This window comes from Cuculus canorus, chromosome 5 (genome assembly GCF_017976375.1).
Source record: "Cuculus canorus isolate bCucCan1 chromosome 5, bCucCan1.pri, whole genome shotgun sequence".
NCBI lineage: Eukaryota > Metazoa > Chordata > Aves > Cuculiformes > Cuculidae > Cuculus > Cuculus canorus.
The window spans coordinates 60,245,083-60,259,926 of NC_071405.1; the positions used below are offsets into that span (position 1 = coordinate 60,245,083).

A 14,844-nucleotide genomic window follows, 5' to 3' on the forward strand; every position below is an offset into this window, starting at 1 on the left:
CTAACTACTGTTTATCTTGGGGCATTTTTTTTCTATTTTCATATTTTTTTTGTTTTACATAATGTTTCTATTGACCTTAAATTTTGTGTTTCTTTCAAAGGTTGGTTAAAGATGTTCTAAAACTTGGCTTGAACTTCTTGTGAAAGTATTATTTTAATATTGGCTTATAAACCAATTAAGCCACAATAAAAAAGTCTATGTAGCACCTTTTACAAAATATTTCTTCATTAATATGTATTTATTAGATACGTGTATCATTTAAGCCGTGTATGAGTGTCAAGCACAAACCTTGAAATCTCTCGCTTAAGCTAACCTTTATCTTCAGCCATCACTGAATTTTCCAGCATCATCACCCAGCTGCTGCTAGTCCCAAGATGTCTAAAATCTTTTGATTCCCGTATACTTGTTTCCATTGGTGAGATTGCACAACGTTATTTAGAATGGGATATAATTGAGAAACCTGGAGGTATAACCCTTGCAGTACTGAAAAGTGAGCTACTTCCCTGACCATGGATGTTTTATATAGAAAGTACCTCCAGAACAGAAGAGCAGGAACACAAATACATATACAGTGATAAATAAGTACTAACATGTTCCAGAGGGACACACAACTTTCAACAGAGAATCAGCCTTGCCTCAGTATATCTCTCCAGGGGCCAAATCCAGCCAAAGTCCTTGTCATGCATCAGCCACACCAAACTTTACATGAAAGAGGCAAATGGGGTAGAGGAAGTGCTATACTCGATGGCTCATTGGCTGGAAAATTCACTTGTTAAATAGGATATATGTTTGCAGGTCTTCTCTTCGTCTTGATTTAAATCAGTGCCTTAACTGTTCCAAGTGAGTTGAGTTTCCCAATCGATGGGCTATTGAACATAATGCTCCATCTTTACTCTTCTTCGCTATAATGCCTTTCTAGTTCTACTGACTGCCAGTTCTGCTGTGTATGTAACAACTAGTCAGTAGAACAAAATTAAATAAGAACAAGGGCTTGATTGTAGAGCCTCTTGGTTAAGGCTCCAACTTCTGATGTATGAGAGTTAAATGCTGGTTAATTATGACTGTATAATTACTTACTTCAGGTGGAACATCTACAGTATGAGAACTGAAAGACCTTTGTTCACTGCACTGAATAGCTGCATGATTCAGATATTCTTTTAGGATGTGACAAACCTATGCTCAAGTCTTTGTTCCAAATCAAGCAGGATAGGGAGGCAAAACTTGATCTCCGTCTTTCCAGATAAATAGTTAAATAATTATAGTGTCAGCTATAAAGGAAAGAGATCTTTATCTGTGTTGTTATAAGAAAGAATAGACCTGTCCTAAGATGTCTGTCTCACTAGAAGGATTCATAGGAATACTGACTGGACATAAGTGTCTTTCTCTCAGAGATAAGAGCATGGTTACGGCAGAAAGTAACTCACTGTTAGGATATACATATATACATCATCAAAGATTATGATAGGATGATAGGATGGAGTGTTAAAGTAGAAATCTACACACCTAAAGAATTTAGGCACTATCAGTGTGAAGTGAGGTCTTTTTTTTTTCTTTTTAATAGAAAAAAATGTAGTTAGATATCTAAGTCCATCTTCTGGTGATTCCTGGAACATCTAACCAGACACAGAGTTTTTCTTGGGAGCAGATCACCAACAGTTTAGGCACTAATGTCAACACTCCTTTGCTAATACTGCCTCCTGACTTGGAATTTCACTGAACATTAGGATTAACTTTACAGGTCCTATGATGATTTTGATAATAGCAGTTGGTCATTTTGAAAATTTTCCTCATATATCTGAGTGCTTTACTAGAGTAGGCTGAAGTGATCAGCATAGTTGGATATGGCCTTGCAAGTACCAGTTTTGTGGGCTCAAATGCAGGTTTATACACATATTCTTAGATGCTTTCAACCCTACGCAGTGCAGGAACAATTAGTGAAATTCTCCTGAAAATTAAGCCTCAACACCCTACCAGTCAGAACAGTCAGAGTTAATATTGAAATCCATCAGCAACCAGTTATTAAAATTATGTAAGATCACACACAGAGTTTCCAAACTGCTCTCATAAAGAAAGATAAATATTAGATAGGTTGTATAGATTGAGCCTCATTTCACAACAGATATCTCAATTGTATGCAAAATATGTGGTAGCGAAACACACTACAGAACTGGCCAGTTTTCATTGAAGAAATGTGTGCTCGATTTTGTGGTATGATTTAAATTTTCGCATGAGATATTTCAGCTGCAGAGGCTACATTAAGAGAGACTTCTCCAGTTACCTGTACCTTAACAAAAGAAAGAAAAATACATTAATGGCTCCCTCTTTAGCTGGAGAAGCCAACAACAACTGAAATGTGGTGCATTCGAGCACAGGCTCCTCCAATACTCTGTTATGCCTACAAGCCAGCTAAGCCAGCTGAGTACTGAAATCAGGGGAACCCAGCCTTTCAAATGCTTCAGAACACACAAAACCTTCCTGATTTCACTCCTTTCCTTCTTCAGAAGAATGAAAGCAGCAGAGAGAAAATAAATGGTGTAACATTCACATGTACGTTCTCAGTCATAGCATATCTGGCCATCTAGGACCCCTGCGGAGAACCAGCAAGCTTTATCGCTGACTTGCCAGCTGTACTTCGCAATTATCTCTGGTGAGCCAGTAAGGTAGGCTGGGGAGCAAAAGCTGAGCCCTGAGGGAGATGAAGCACTGGTCAGAAAGTATAGGAGTCTGGGATGTGGAGTGATAGGCTGAGGAAATGGCTTCACTGAGGTTTTTTAATTTTTCCATTTCGTGATTCCAAATCAGTTTGGTTCACAGTAACTAAGACACAAGGATACATGAAACACATCCATACACTAACAAACTCTCAAAAATGTTCTTTAGAGCATTTTCCCCTGATTCCTGCGGGATACAGTGAACACAAAATGGGATGAGAGAGAGCAAAAGTTTCACCAGTGTGACATTGGGAAGTTCTGTATAATTACCTCTTCATTTTACACTTCATTTTAATATAACTTCCCACACTCGCACTGCTAATAACTTCAGTCACTGTAGAGCTTCCATAACATGGCAGGCTGCAGCCTCGTGGTGTCTGTAGTGTTGACACATTTTTAGCTACAAAGCCACCGGACCCTCTGGTTTGATAAGGTCTTGCCACTGGTATTGGACTAAATATAGGGGAAAAAAATATATGATTTTGCATCTACAGACAAAAAGAAAATTAACATAAGCAGACAGTGCAAAGAGCAAAACACAGCGGATAACAGCGTGTAGGTATGACTTACTGAGAGGTGATTAGGTGTATCTGGATAAGAGCTATAACATGGGAGAAAGGAGGGGTGTATTTATACATAGTGTATTATTTATGCCCATTACTTCTAATTGCCTAACTAGTTCTCTTTCCTCTCACGTATACTTTAGTACCCACCAACCAGAGAAAGATATCTGCAGCTAAATATCTGCCAATTATTATGGACTTTTGCTTAATATTCTATTGTTCCACTGACAGCACAGTTTTTAATATATCATTTTATACTATCCTGTACATCATCATTTTCCTGCCTCCCTTAGGGCCCTGACTGTAATAGTTCTTATTTATTTCCACAAGCTAACATATATGCAAAAGATATTGTAGTCATGATGTCGCCCCCACCACCCTCACCTCTTCCCATCTTTGTGTTTGTAATCCTTTTTGTCTGTTTTTAAAGCTACAGTATAAAGAAGTGTGAACACAGCCTGTGCGTAGACACATACCAGGGTCAAATTCACAGCTTGTTGTGTGGTTCCCTTCCTCATCATCCGTAAACACACAAAACACTCATCTCCCGCTCAGCAGCATTATACTACAGCTTTTTCTTGTGGCCTGTAGATTTCTTTTTTTTAGCTAATAAACTTAAAAACAGATCAGAAAGGAAATAAAGGAAAACTCCCTCTCTATTCCAATGGGTGAAGCAGGAGTTTAACAGTCCATGTAGTAGTGACTGATCACAGCACAGAATCTGCTCAGCACCTTCTGAGTCTAAAAGAACTGAACAGAGTGTTGACTCTGGGCTGCTAGTGCTGCGATCTGGTTAGTTGCATCAAATGCTGTTTCTTACTGAGTACGTGTTCTGCAAAATGGGTTTTTTTGAGGGGAATCTGTAACAGTATAAGCTGGAGGTGTCTGCAGCTGTATCTCTGTCTCTGAAACAGAGTAGGCATCTTTAGGATCAGTAGTTCTCAAACTTTCAGCAACGTGTTTCTATAAATATATTTTGGCTGTGGTTTTTTTCAAGTGCGTTCTTCAATCCAGTTTCCTGAGGTCCACTAGTTGACAGGTAGAAAAATACATATTTTTTTTCCTTCAGATTTTAATAACAATGAAAAAGTGTACAAGCTTCATGGTCAAGACAGGACAGTAGGTAAAAATAAAAGTTCTCTCAAGGCAAAATTTACTGTCACGGAAAATGGAACATTCCTTCTGAACTCACGAACTGGTAGTGCATGTGCAGGTTGGTTGTAGATGGTTGCTACAATAAGGCTTCTTTCATACAGGTGTGTTTATGCCCCAGGCTTGCTGGCCACAGTCCATTCCATTTACAGAAGCTGAATTAAACAATAACTACCGCATTGCAAAAAGAAGAAAAAAAAAAAAGGTGAGCGTCAAAGGAGATGCCTGAGAGCTTTGTTAGGGCCAAGAAAAACCCTGTTGCAGTTGTCAGAGCTTGTTGATGTTGCAGAGAACGGCACTTCTTTTTTTTTCTGCTGGATTTTGTGGTTCTGCCTTAGGAAAGAAAGTAAAATAGAACGGAAGAACAAAGTCCTACTCTATAAATCAGCAGCTGCTCCTTGCCAGATCAAAGGAGTGACATTTTTGCTCCTGGACTACTTGTCCACTTTAGGTGCTTGACAGACAGCTAACAGCTGGCCTGTTACATAGTATAGGAGAGTTGGGCTACGTCTTCTTCAGAGCAGATGACAAGCTAATCAGAGATATCCATAGCACAGGACATGTGAGCGCACCTTGATCTCTTCAAACATACCCAGTACATAATTGCTAAACACCTTTATGCATTTTTGGCAAGTTGCTTCTTAGGTAGTTTGCACTGAAAAGTAAGAAGGAGAATTAAGGCTTTAATCTAATTTGATCAGGAAAGTTAAACAAATGTGAAATTTGTTGACAACTCTCCTTTACAGATCAGTTTAGAATTGGCCAAAGAAGTTAATATGAAACAATTTTTAAAAAAATGGTGTAAAATGCGATATTAGTAAAGAACTACACCTTTTTAAAAAAATTAAGTTACCTAAAATGAGGGCCTCCAACTCCTATGTAAGGAGCTAGATAAGCAGATTATGTTTTCAAGACTGCTGGACCCTCATTAGTTTTGAAAATCTTTACCTGTGAGTTTAAGTTGATAAATGAATACATCTTTAGATGCATGAGCTACTTAAGATTTTATAGGAGATCTGTTATCTACCTTTAGCATGGATGTCTAAGTCCCAGCAAATCAAAGCGCATGGTGAATTAGCTGAAGTTGTATTTAGCATCTCCACAAGACGTATGTGTACAAACCTGGAATTTTAATGTCAGTAGTAAAAGTTTCAAAGTGATTCAGTTTCTAGTTGATTCCCATCTGCCGTAAATCATGTACAGGATGAGGTTATATGGTACAGCCTATGTCTATTGACTTTGCATTTTATCTGTTAGGTATGAATAGCTAAGGAAGTATGTCTGTTTGTCTCCTCCCTTCCTTTCATGTATCTTTAAAGGATCATTTTTATGGTGCATGATAAATAACTACGCCAATAACCCGATGGCGCTCGGGAAGGAGCAACAGCGAGCGTCGGGTGGCTTCAGGTGCGACGCAAGGCACTTGTCACCCACCAGAAAGCCAAAGGGGAGTAAGGGATGACACTTTCCCAGCTTAAGCCGAGGTGTCCCGTGAGCTGCTGAGGAACCCACCCCGGGCTGGGGTGTGGGTGCGGGGGCGCCCCGGCTGCCCAGGACCCCGCAGCCCCGCGCCCGCCCCAGCGCAGCGCCAGCGCGGTGCTCTGGCCCCACCTGATGGCGCCCGGCTGCACGGCGGGGAGCCTCACCTGGGGCACCGGGGGCAGCGCCGAGGGGGCCACGGAGTGGCAGGATAGGTTGGAAAAGACCTCTGAGATCATGAGCCCAAGCGCACCTGTCCGCTACTGAACCACGTCCCTAAGAGCTTCATCTGCTCGTCTGTTAAACCCCTCCAGAGATGGGCACCCAACCACCGCCCTGGCAGCCTCAGCCGATGCCCGAGAACGCTTTCAGTGGAGAATTTTTTCCTAATGTCTGATCTGAACAGATCATGGGATTTAGGGATCTGAACAGGCTGGACTGCTGGGCCGAGACCAATGGGATGAGGTTTAACAAGACCAAATGCCGGGTCCTGCACTTGGGGCACAACAACCCTATGCAGCGCTACAGACTGGGGGAAGAATGGCTGGAGAGCTGCACAGAAGAGAAGGACCTGGGGGTGCTGGTTGACAGCCGACTGAACATGAGCCAGCAGTGTGCCCAGGTGGCCAAGAAGGCCAATGGCATCTTGGCTTGTATCAGAAATGGGGTCACCAGCAGGTCCAGGGAGGTTATTCTTCCTCTGTACTCGGCACTGGTGAGACCGCACCTCGAATACTGTGTTCAGTTCTGGACCCCTCACCACAAGAAGGATGTTGAGGCTCTGGAGCGTGTCCAGAGAAGAGCAACAAAGCTGGTGAGGGGGCTGGAGAACAAGTCTTATGAGGAGCGGCTGAGAGAGCTGGGGTTGTTTAGCCTGGAGAAGAGGAGGCTGAGGGGAGACCTTATTACTCTCTACAACTACCTGAAAGGAGGTTGTGGAGAGGAGGGAGCTGGCCTCTTCTCCCAAGTGACAGGGGACAGGACTAGAGGGAATGGCCTGAAGCTCCGTCAGGGGAGGTTCAGGTTGGATATCAGAAAAAAATTCTTCACAGTAAGAGTCATTGGGTACTGGAACAGGCTGCCCAGGGAGGTGGTCGAGTCGCCTTCCCTGGAGGTGTTTAAGGAACGGGTGGATGAAGTACTTAGGGACATGGTTTAGGGAGTGTTAGGAACGGTTGGACTCGATGATCCAATGGGTCCTTTCCAACCTTGTGTGATTCTGTGATTCTGTGATTCTGTGATTCTGTGATCTGAAACTGCCCTGGCACAACTTGAGGCCATTCCCTCTCGTCCATATCCTTGTGTTGGGGTTGTTCAGCCTGGAGAAGATTCCAAGGAGACCTTATAGCCACCTACCAGTACGGGAAGGGGCTACAGGAAAGCTGGGGATGGACTGTTCACAAAGTCTCGTAGTGACAGGACAAGGGGCAGTGGCTGTAAATTGGAGAGGGGCAGATTTAGACTAGACACAAGGAGGAATTTCTTCACCATGAAAGTGGTGAGGCACTGCACAGGTTGCCCAGGGAAGCTGTGGCTGCCCCATCCCTGGAGGTGTTCAAGGCCAGGTTGGATGGGGCCTTGGGCAGCCTGATCCAGTGGGATGTCCCTGCCTATAGCAAGGGAGTTGGAACTGGATGATCTTTAAAGGCCCCTTCCTACTCAAACTATTCTATCATTCTATTCTATGACTCTATGATTTATGATTCTGTCACTTGGAGGAAGAGACCAGCACCCGCCTCTCTACAACCTCCTTTCAAACAGTTGTAGACAGGGCAGTCGGGTGGCCATGGGGCCCCCAGGTTTGTGGGGAGCACCAGGGAGCCTCGGCTGCAACTGAGGCCTCTTGGACATCTTCCTTCATTGTAGGGAGAAGGTCCTGCACACAAGCCCCTGCCCCACGAGCAGAGTGGGGTGGCTTCCCCAGCTTTGTGCTCCCTGTGACAGGCACCAGGCAGAGCCAAATCATTTCCCCAGGCTCTGAAGAGGTAACTTGGTAACCAAGAGTTACATGTTTAAGGAGACAGACTTTCTCTGAGGTGAATAGATACCTGCCTTGCCAATTCTTATGATTTTATCACAAGGCTCAAGTTATTTCATGTTAACTTGAGGTCTCAGCTCCAGGAGACAGTGGTTGCATGGGAATCCTTTCAAGTAAGTTTTTAGATTTTGTGGCTGAGAAGAGCAGTTTAAAAATGTGGCACAATGTCTGAAAAGCTTGCAAAGTAAACTCGAGAGGAGTGGTGTTTAAATTTCTGATTTTTTTTAGGATACTCTCACAGTTACAAGGCAGGCAAGTTCATGATTTCCAACAATTGGCAGCTCTGAGTGGTGTAACGTATTTTTAGGAGCTCCAACACGAACATACAAGATGTGGCAGAGGTCTTTGGGACGGTTAGCGCCTGCCTCAGGCTGCCTCAGGCACTCAGCTTAGTTCTCTGTCATCTTCTGGAGCCTTCTCTCCACCAAACATGGTTGCTGAGTTAGGTTCTCTGAATCACACCTTTGACAGATGTGAGATGTCTAAATTAGCTTAAGAAAATCAGTTTAAACGGTCCATAACCTCCCTTCTCTAATAAGCCTGTCCAAAACTACCCGAAGTTTTCTCAGGGAATGAACCTACCTGTTCCTCCCCCTTCCTCTCAAAAGGAATCGTGTAAGTGACTCCATTTCTCATTATTCATGACTTAGGGAGCCCTTGTTTAGATGGCTCATTTCCAGGTGACTAACTCAGCTTTTTTAATTTCTTATAAGGAATGCTGCAAATAAAAGTTGGTAACCAGGTGTGGCATAGATTCACTGAAGCATAAACAAAAGCTTTTTCAACTATTTTTGTACACATATGTACAGAAGGATGCCTAAACCTAATTCTGTCAGTTTAGAATACATATTGGAGGGAGAAGTTAAATAAACTGAGATAACTAGATTTTACTTGCTCAGATAAAAGTTTGGATGATAGACAAAGACTGCTGTGAAGGCATGGGGGGTATATATTGATAAAAGCATTTCTGCAAATTAGTCTTTTCTAGCGCATTTTTTCAGACTGCATTAGAAAGAGCAGTCTGGGGAAGAAGTAATTTTCTAGGTTACTTATGAAAATATTTTTTGTGACTTACATGTAACATTTTATTAGTTATTTTCCCTTTCGAATTAGGGCATTCTTGGGCAACAAGGGATCAGTGGAGTACATAATCTTGAGCTAAACACTAATGTGTTCATAATCCAAATACTGAAATACTGAATTTAGGCTAAGATTTATTTTCCTATCCAAAGTGAAAAAATTTGGATCGTTTTTCTAGAATGGATTCATAAGCTCTTGCTCAGCAAAACACTGAAGCAAGTGTTTAAACTTCATTTATTCATTAAGCTCAGCTCCCATTTACCTAGCTTTAACAGAAGAGCCATGCTTCTCATCTACATTTGGCAGGTTTTTGAAAAATCTTGCTAGAGTGTTCCTCTGGGTACCAAAAAATTTTGAGAATGAGGCTTTATACTCAGATGACAGAAAAGAAACCATTTTAACCCTAAATTATTGTTGTTATTGCTGTTACTTTTATTTTTATTATTATTTTATTATTCCTATGACCAAGCCTGTGACAATGTTCACCCAGTATCTGGGGTTTTTTAAGCAAAAGAGCATAAGTATCTTCTTGGGCTAAAATCTGAATTGAGGCAAAACTTTCCTTATCATTAATCCCTTTAGAGAACTGACTGAATTCTCATCACAAATTTGTTTATTTCTCTGTGTTTCACATAAAGAATCAAGAACGCTTTCATGCTAGTTTGACTGGTTTGTTAAATAAATAATATTTTTTTAACACCTCATTTTCTGGGGTAGATAGTTTAAGTGGAAATCCAGATTGAAAACTGATACTTAAAAGTTTTGAGTTGTTCCTCATCCTCAGTCTCTGAGCAGGCACAATCTACGCTGCTGCAGGGAACCGGTTCAGTTTTGCACCAGTTCATCTCACAAAAGTGACTGGAGTTAAATGCCATTCTCTATTTATGTTCAGATTAGCCCCCAAAGTTGGGGATGAATTGTAGTTTCCTAAGCTTTCATGCAATACATCCTCCTGAAACAAGACCTGTTGTGACCTATGTACTTAAAGTGAATTTTCCATGATAGCCATAGAGTAAAGCTAGAGACGTTTCTAGTTCTGATTACCAATCAGTACAGCCACATCAGTTCATTTCAAGGACTAATCTTACTCAGATTCAGTTATGGAGTGGTCGCAGTATTTTGAAATGCAATGTACAGCATGTATAAAAAAGACTGTGGAAACAACAACAAAATTATTTTTGAATGTGCCAGACTTGAGCAAGCAGACTGAGATCTGTATTTGCTGTTTATTCTCTTTTGCACATTGCAGAAATATCTCTGTGATTTTATCTGAAAATTACTTATTATAAAAGTAAAATGTATTATGTAAATGTAAGTTTAGCGTCATTTTATGTGACTTGAGATAAAATATGATAAATATATAATGAAGATTAATTACAGAACTTCCCTTAAAATACGGAATACATATTTATTTTGGACAAAGAAAACCAAGGCTCTATTTGAAGAGATGCAATTAAATGCATATATTTAGATTATATTGTCATGCTAATTAGCAATGGTAAGAACCAATTAGGACTAAGACTACCAAATCACCAGACTACATTGCATATTCACTAGTATACCTTTGCTGCTTTACTGGTTTTAGCTGTGAGCAGATAAAAATTAAATGTGTTCTTTTTGAAAGTCCAGGCTGCTGTGCATTTTGAGCCAAAATTTATTCATTGTGATCTTATAAACTGTCCAACTAAAGTCACCAGAACTGCTTGTGTGAGAAAGACAGATTCTGGCTATAGGAAATACATGTAGGTAGCTGCTTTAGGTAACAATTAAAGAAAAATACAAGATGCAAAAGCCTGTTTGGTTCAAATGTCGATGGTTTGAATAAGCGAGGTCAGTAATCTTTCTTCGCAAAAATGCTGGAAGTGAGATTTTCATTAAACATACTACGTCAATGGCTTGTATATTTCAACATTACCCACCTCATCGATCATTCTGGACTGAGGACCAAGTACTATATGACTGTAGAGTTTGTGAAGGTATGCCTCACAGCCCTAGAGTCTGATGACCCCTCTTTATCTCCACAGCAGGTAAGGCACAAACAGTGGCAATGTGAGCTCTCTTTGCAGTCCCCTGCCAGTGCGCCTGACTGCTAAGCTGGGGAACAAAGGAAAGATAGCATATGGATAGCAGATTGTAGGAGCTCTGAAAGAGGACTGAGGAAATCTATGTTGGGCGTGTGGCTCTGCCAAAGATCTCTTGTATGACTTTGGCCTTGTCACTTAATCTCCTTCTGTCTCCATTCCCTTTTGCAAACAGGGAGAAGGCGTCTCTCCTCTCCCCCAGGCTTTGCCTGGAAATCTGTTCAGACCTAAGTTCTCTTGGACGGTGTGCTTGTGCAGCATAGGGTGGAGTAAGACAGAGCTTCGTTGGGTCCTCTAACTGCTGCTATCATCCAAATAATAGGAATTACTATTAGCAGAAGAATAACAAAGAAATACATGTCTTGTTGATAGATTTTACTCATCTTTTCAGGCCATTCAATCTTTGGCCTCTGGGTGAAGGGTATGAACAAGGCAGGCAATTAGTGTCAGGAACAGAGCTGTGAATTCTTCTTTTATAAGCTTCCAAATAATGCTGGAAATAGTGGCATTGGTGTTTCCTTATTTCACCTGTCTCTTAATGGCTTTTGAAGACATTTGTGCCAAAATAACATCACAGTGTTTCTGCAACGCAGGAATGGAAGTGCTGTGCAAAAGGCTGTGTTTTGCTTTACTTTGGCCCTGAAGATGGCTCCCTGAGGGATTAAAAGAAAAAAAGCCCTCAAAAAATGTAAACACTAAGACAGGGACTATGGTTTCTACCTCTCTGTTACGCACTGTGCATATTTATGGGACAGTATAAAGAATAAATAATCCACAAACACAGCATTCTGTGCCCTTGTCTATCAGTTGTGCTGATGGGTTAAGTGATGTAGGTACTGCTAATGAAGCTAGGATCTGTTTTTTAGCTTCACCTGAAATGTATGTCTGTTCTGCACCTGACGTTTTGCAAACATAAATAATTTCATATGTAATTTTTCAGACATACCCATTGGTGGCTATAACTGATGCCGTTTATGGACAGGATTTTTCAGAGAAGACATAGAAATGGAATTTCAAAATTATCTGGATGCCTGAAGCCTCTGTGCTCCTATATCTTTTTAAGTATATGACAGTGTGTCTTCTCTTCAGACAAAATGTTGCTGTCTAGAGGACATCATTTGCACCTGCAGTTATTCACAAGTGCAAAAGAAAAATAGAGAAATAGTGAAATCAGAAAACAAACTCGAGTACTATTTTTTGCAAGATTTACTGGACAAATGTGAACACTTTTATGGCTGGTTTTTTTTCTGTACGGAAACAAAGATTGGAGGACTCACTATGAGGGCTTTAACTCTCGTTTCCAAAATGACTAGTGAATTGGGTCTCTGCAGAGTTCACACTGAAAGTTCATCAGCAGAATGATATAAGACCAAGCAATTTTGGGAGGGAATGACTGGGCAAAACTGGGTTTTCAGCACAGTCCCAAAAGGCTTACTTTCTGTTGTCTGTGGAATACGTAAGACTGGAGTGGAGTATCCCAATCTGTGTGCTTATGGAAGTAAAGCAGTTGTCACCTGAAACCCTTCAGGACTTAGAATTTTCTTAATGCTCTGCCTTGTTGTGCGAGTCCATTGAAAAAACACTTCAGAGGGCACCCATTTCTTACTAATGTAAACTTTCTGAGGAGTATCCAAAGATATGACCTCTGGGTGAACCTTTAACCTTCCCCTTAATTATTTGTTTGAAGACAGTGTCGAGTTCTCCTGCTGAGAGCCAAGGCCCATAATGCTTAGCAGGCCTGTGAGCCAGGGTGTGTGTGCAGGGAAGTGGAGAGGGACATAAATAAGGGGACCACCAGATGTAAATAATAAAAGTGATTGGGTTTTAAATAAAAAACGAAAAAAGCAATTTGGTTTCCCTGAAGAGTGGCCTGATTGAAGAAAAGGGGTTAGCAAGACAGAGAGCGTGTGTAGGGGGGGGGGGGGGGAGCTGTTGTCTGTGATTTTTTACAGGCCTAAATAAGCATTCATTCCATTCTTTAAAACCTTGCCGTCTGTATACACCATTAGAAGCTCATAGGAGAAGAGAAAACAGTCTTATCAGGCTTTCCTGTTAATCTCTATTGGTCTTAACTTTAGCTGATAAAAGGCATGCTGGGTGGAAGAGGCTCAGGTCAGGCTCCATTTGGTCAGCCCGGTAACATTACTGGAAAGTCGCTTCAGCAAATTAAGTCCTATCAGGGACCTTTGTCTTTGAGGACAGAAACATGCCTCGAAATCACAGCGCTGGGGTAGGAGATGCCTTTGCTGTGCCGCAGTCAGAAGGGAATAAACAAGTACATTGACTGTGTCTGAGTTTTTATTTTAATACCTGAAGTCATGACTAATTCTGCGGCAGGATGACATTTCTGACAACTGAATTATACTTTTACTAAAGAATAAAGAATGTCTTTTGGATGTAAACAGAGAGATGCAAAAGAGCCCTTTAGTGTTACTTGTAGCATTTATGCATCTGTCTAATGAAATTTCCAGGACTGTGATTACAGAAGATGCAATCGAAGGTGTGCCACTGTCTTTTATTATCTGCAGAGGAATTTAACTGGGGAGTGGGAGGGAGGGAAGCACAACAAAAGACCTTGCGGAGTTGATGCTATATAAAGTCTAGCGATTTACTAAATGAGCAGATGAACTTAGTTTTCAGTTAACTGACTGAAAGACTTTGCTAGGCTTTGGATTGGGCCCGATGGCAATTATTGGAGGCTGTTTTGGATGATAGGCATGTTAGTATTTCTGAAGAGGATTAAACACTAGTATTCGACTTCATTAGCACTCCTTAAGGGTCACCAGCCGAAAGCCTGAGCTGTGAAATAGCACACAAAACCTGCGCAAAGGCTCCCAAAGTGTTCTCTAACACAAAGAAGGGGGACAAAAACAAGCGTGGCTCCTGAGTGATAGAAAATTGCCCTGTTTTGAAAGAAATTCTGTGAAGAGGCAAGTTTTAAAATTATTTCAGGAAAATTAATTTGGTTTAGCTTGTGCCAATGTGGATCGCTGAGCATTAAGCTAATAAGAAATATGCAAGCACTTATTTTTGGATTACCAGCAAAATTAATTCCAGGCACTGCATCCAACTAACTGCCTCTGCCAGCGCTCAAAAGCCTCAGCAAGTGCCCTGGCTTGGGTGTGTGTGGGGGGAAGTTATTTTGGGGCTAATATTAACCACATGTACCTGCGACTCGGGGTTTCTAACGAGTTGAAAGGTGCCTGAGGTCCGGGCGGGCGGTGGCCTTGCACGGGGTGTCCCCGCTCCTTGGGCTGCAGAGGTGGCCCCCAGCTGGCACTGACCTCCCAACGACCCCCGCCTTTACAGGCTCCAACTGCAGGAGTTGCAGAAGAGCAGAAGTCTTTCTGGGCCGGCACTTATTGCTGCTGTGCTGGTGATAAAACTTCAGACAGCCTAATTGATGGCTTTGCTGACCTAACGATACCTTGTGAAAGCATGGAGCAGCAAAGCCTGGTCCTCATTTATGACCAGCTGCAAGAGGAGCTGGATCCCTAGAATGGAAAGGAGGGGGGGGGGAAAGGCTCCCAGCCTGTGAACTTTAACCAGGTTCGAAGCCAGCAGAAGAAGTCAAAGAAACAATTGTCTTTTAACACAAGTTTTCGGTCGCATTTACTTGTTCAAAGCCTTCTGGCAAATCCAGCTTTAAGCTGGCTAGTAAGATAAGCGTGTTACCGCTTACAGTTTCTGAGCACTTAGAAGGAAATCCTTTACAGTGAAATTATACTTTGTTTAAAAAG

At 41.7% G+C, this 14,844-nt stretch overlaps 1 protein-coding gene across 6 annotated transcripts in view; it reads left to right on the forward strand.

Moving 5' to 3' along the window:
- The window catches only part of MEIS2 (Meis homeobox 2), a 173,541-nt gene that overhangs the window by 150,893 nt on the left and 7,804 nt on the right, over nt 1-14,844 (forward strand). The window lies entirely within an intron of this gene.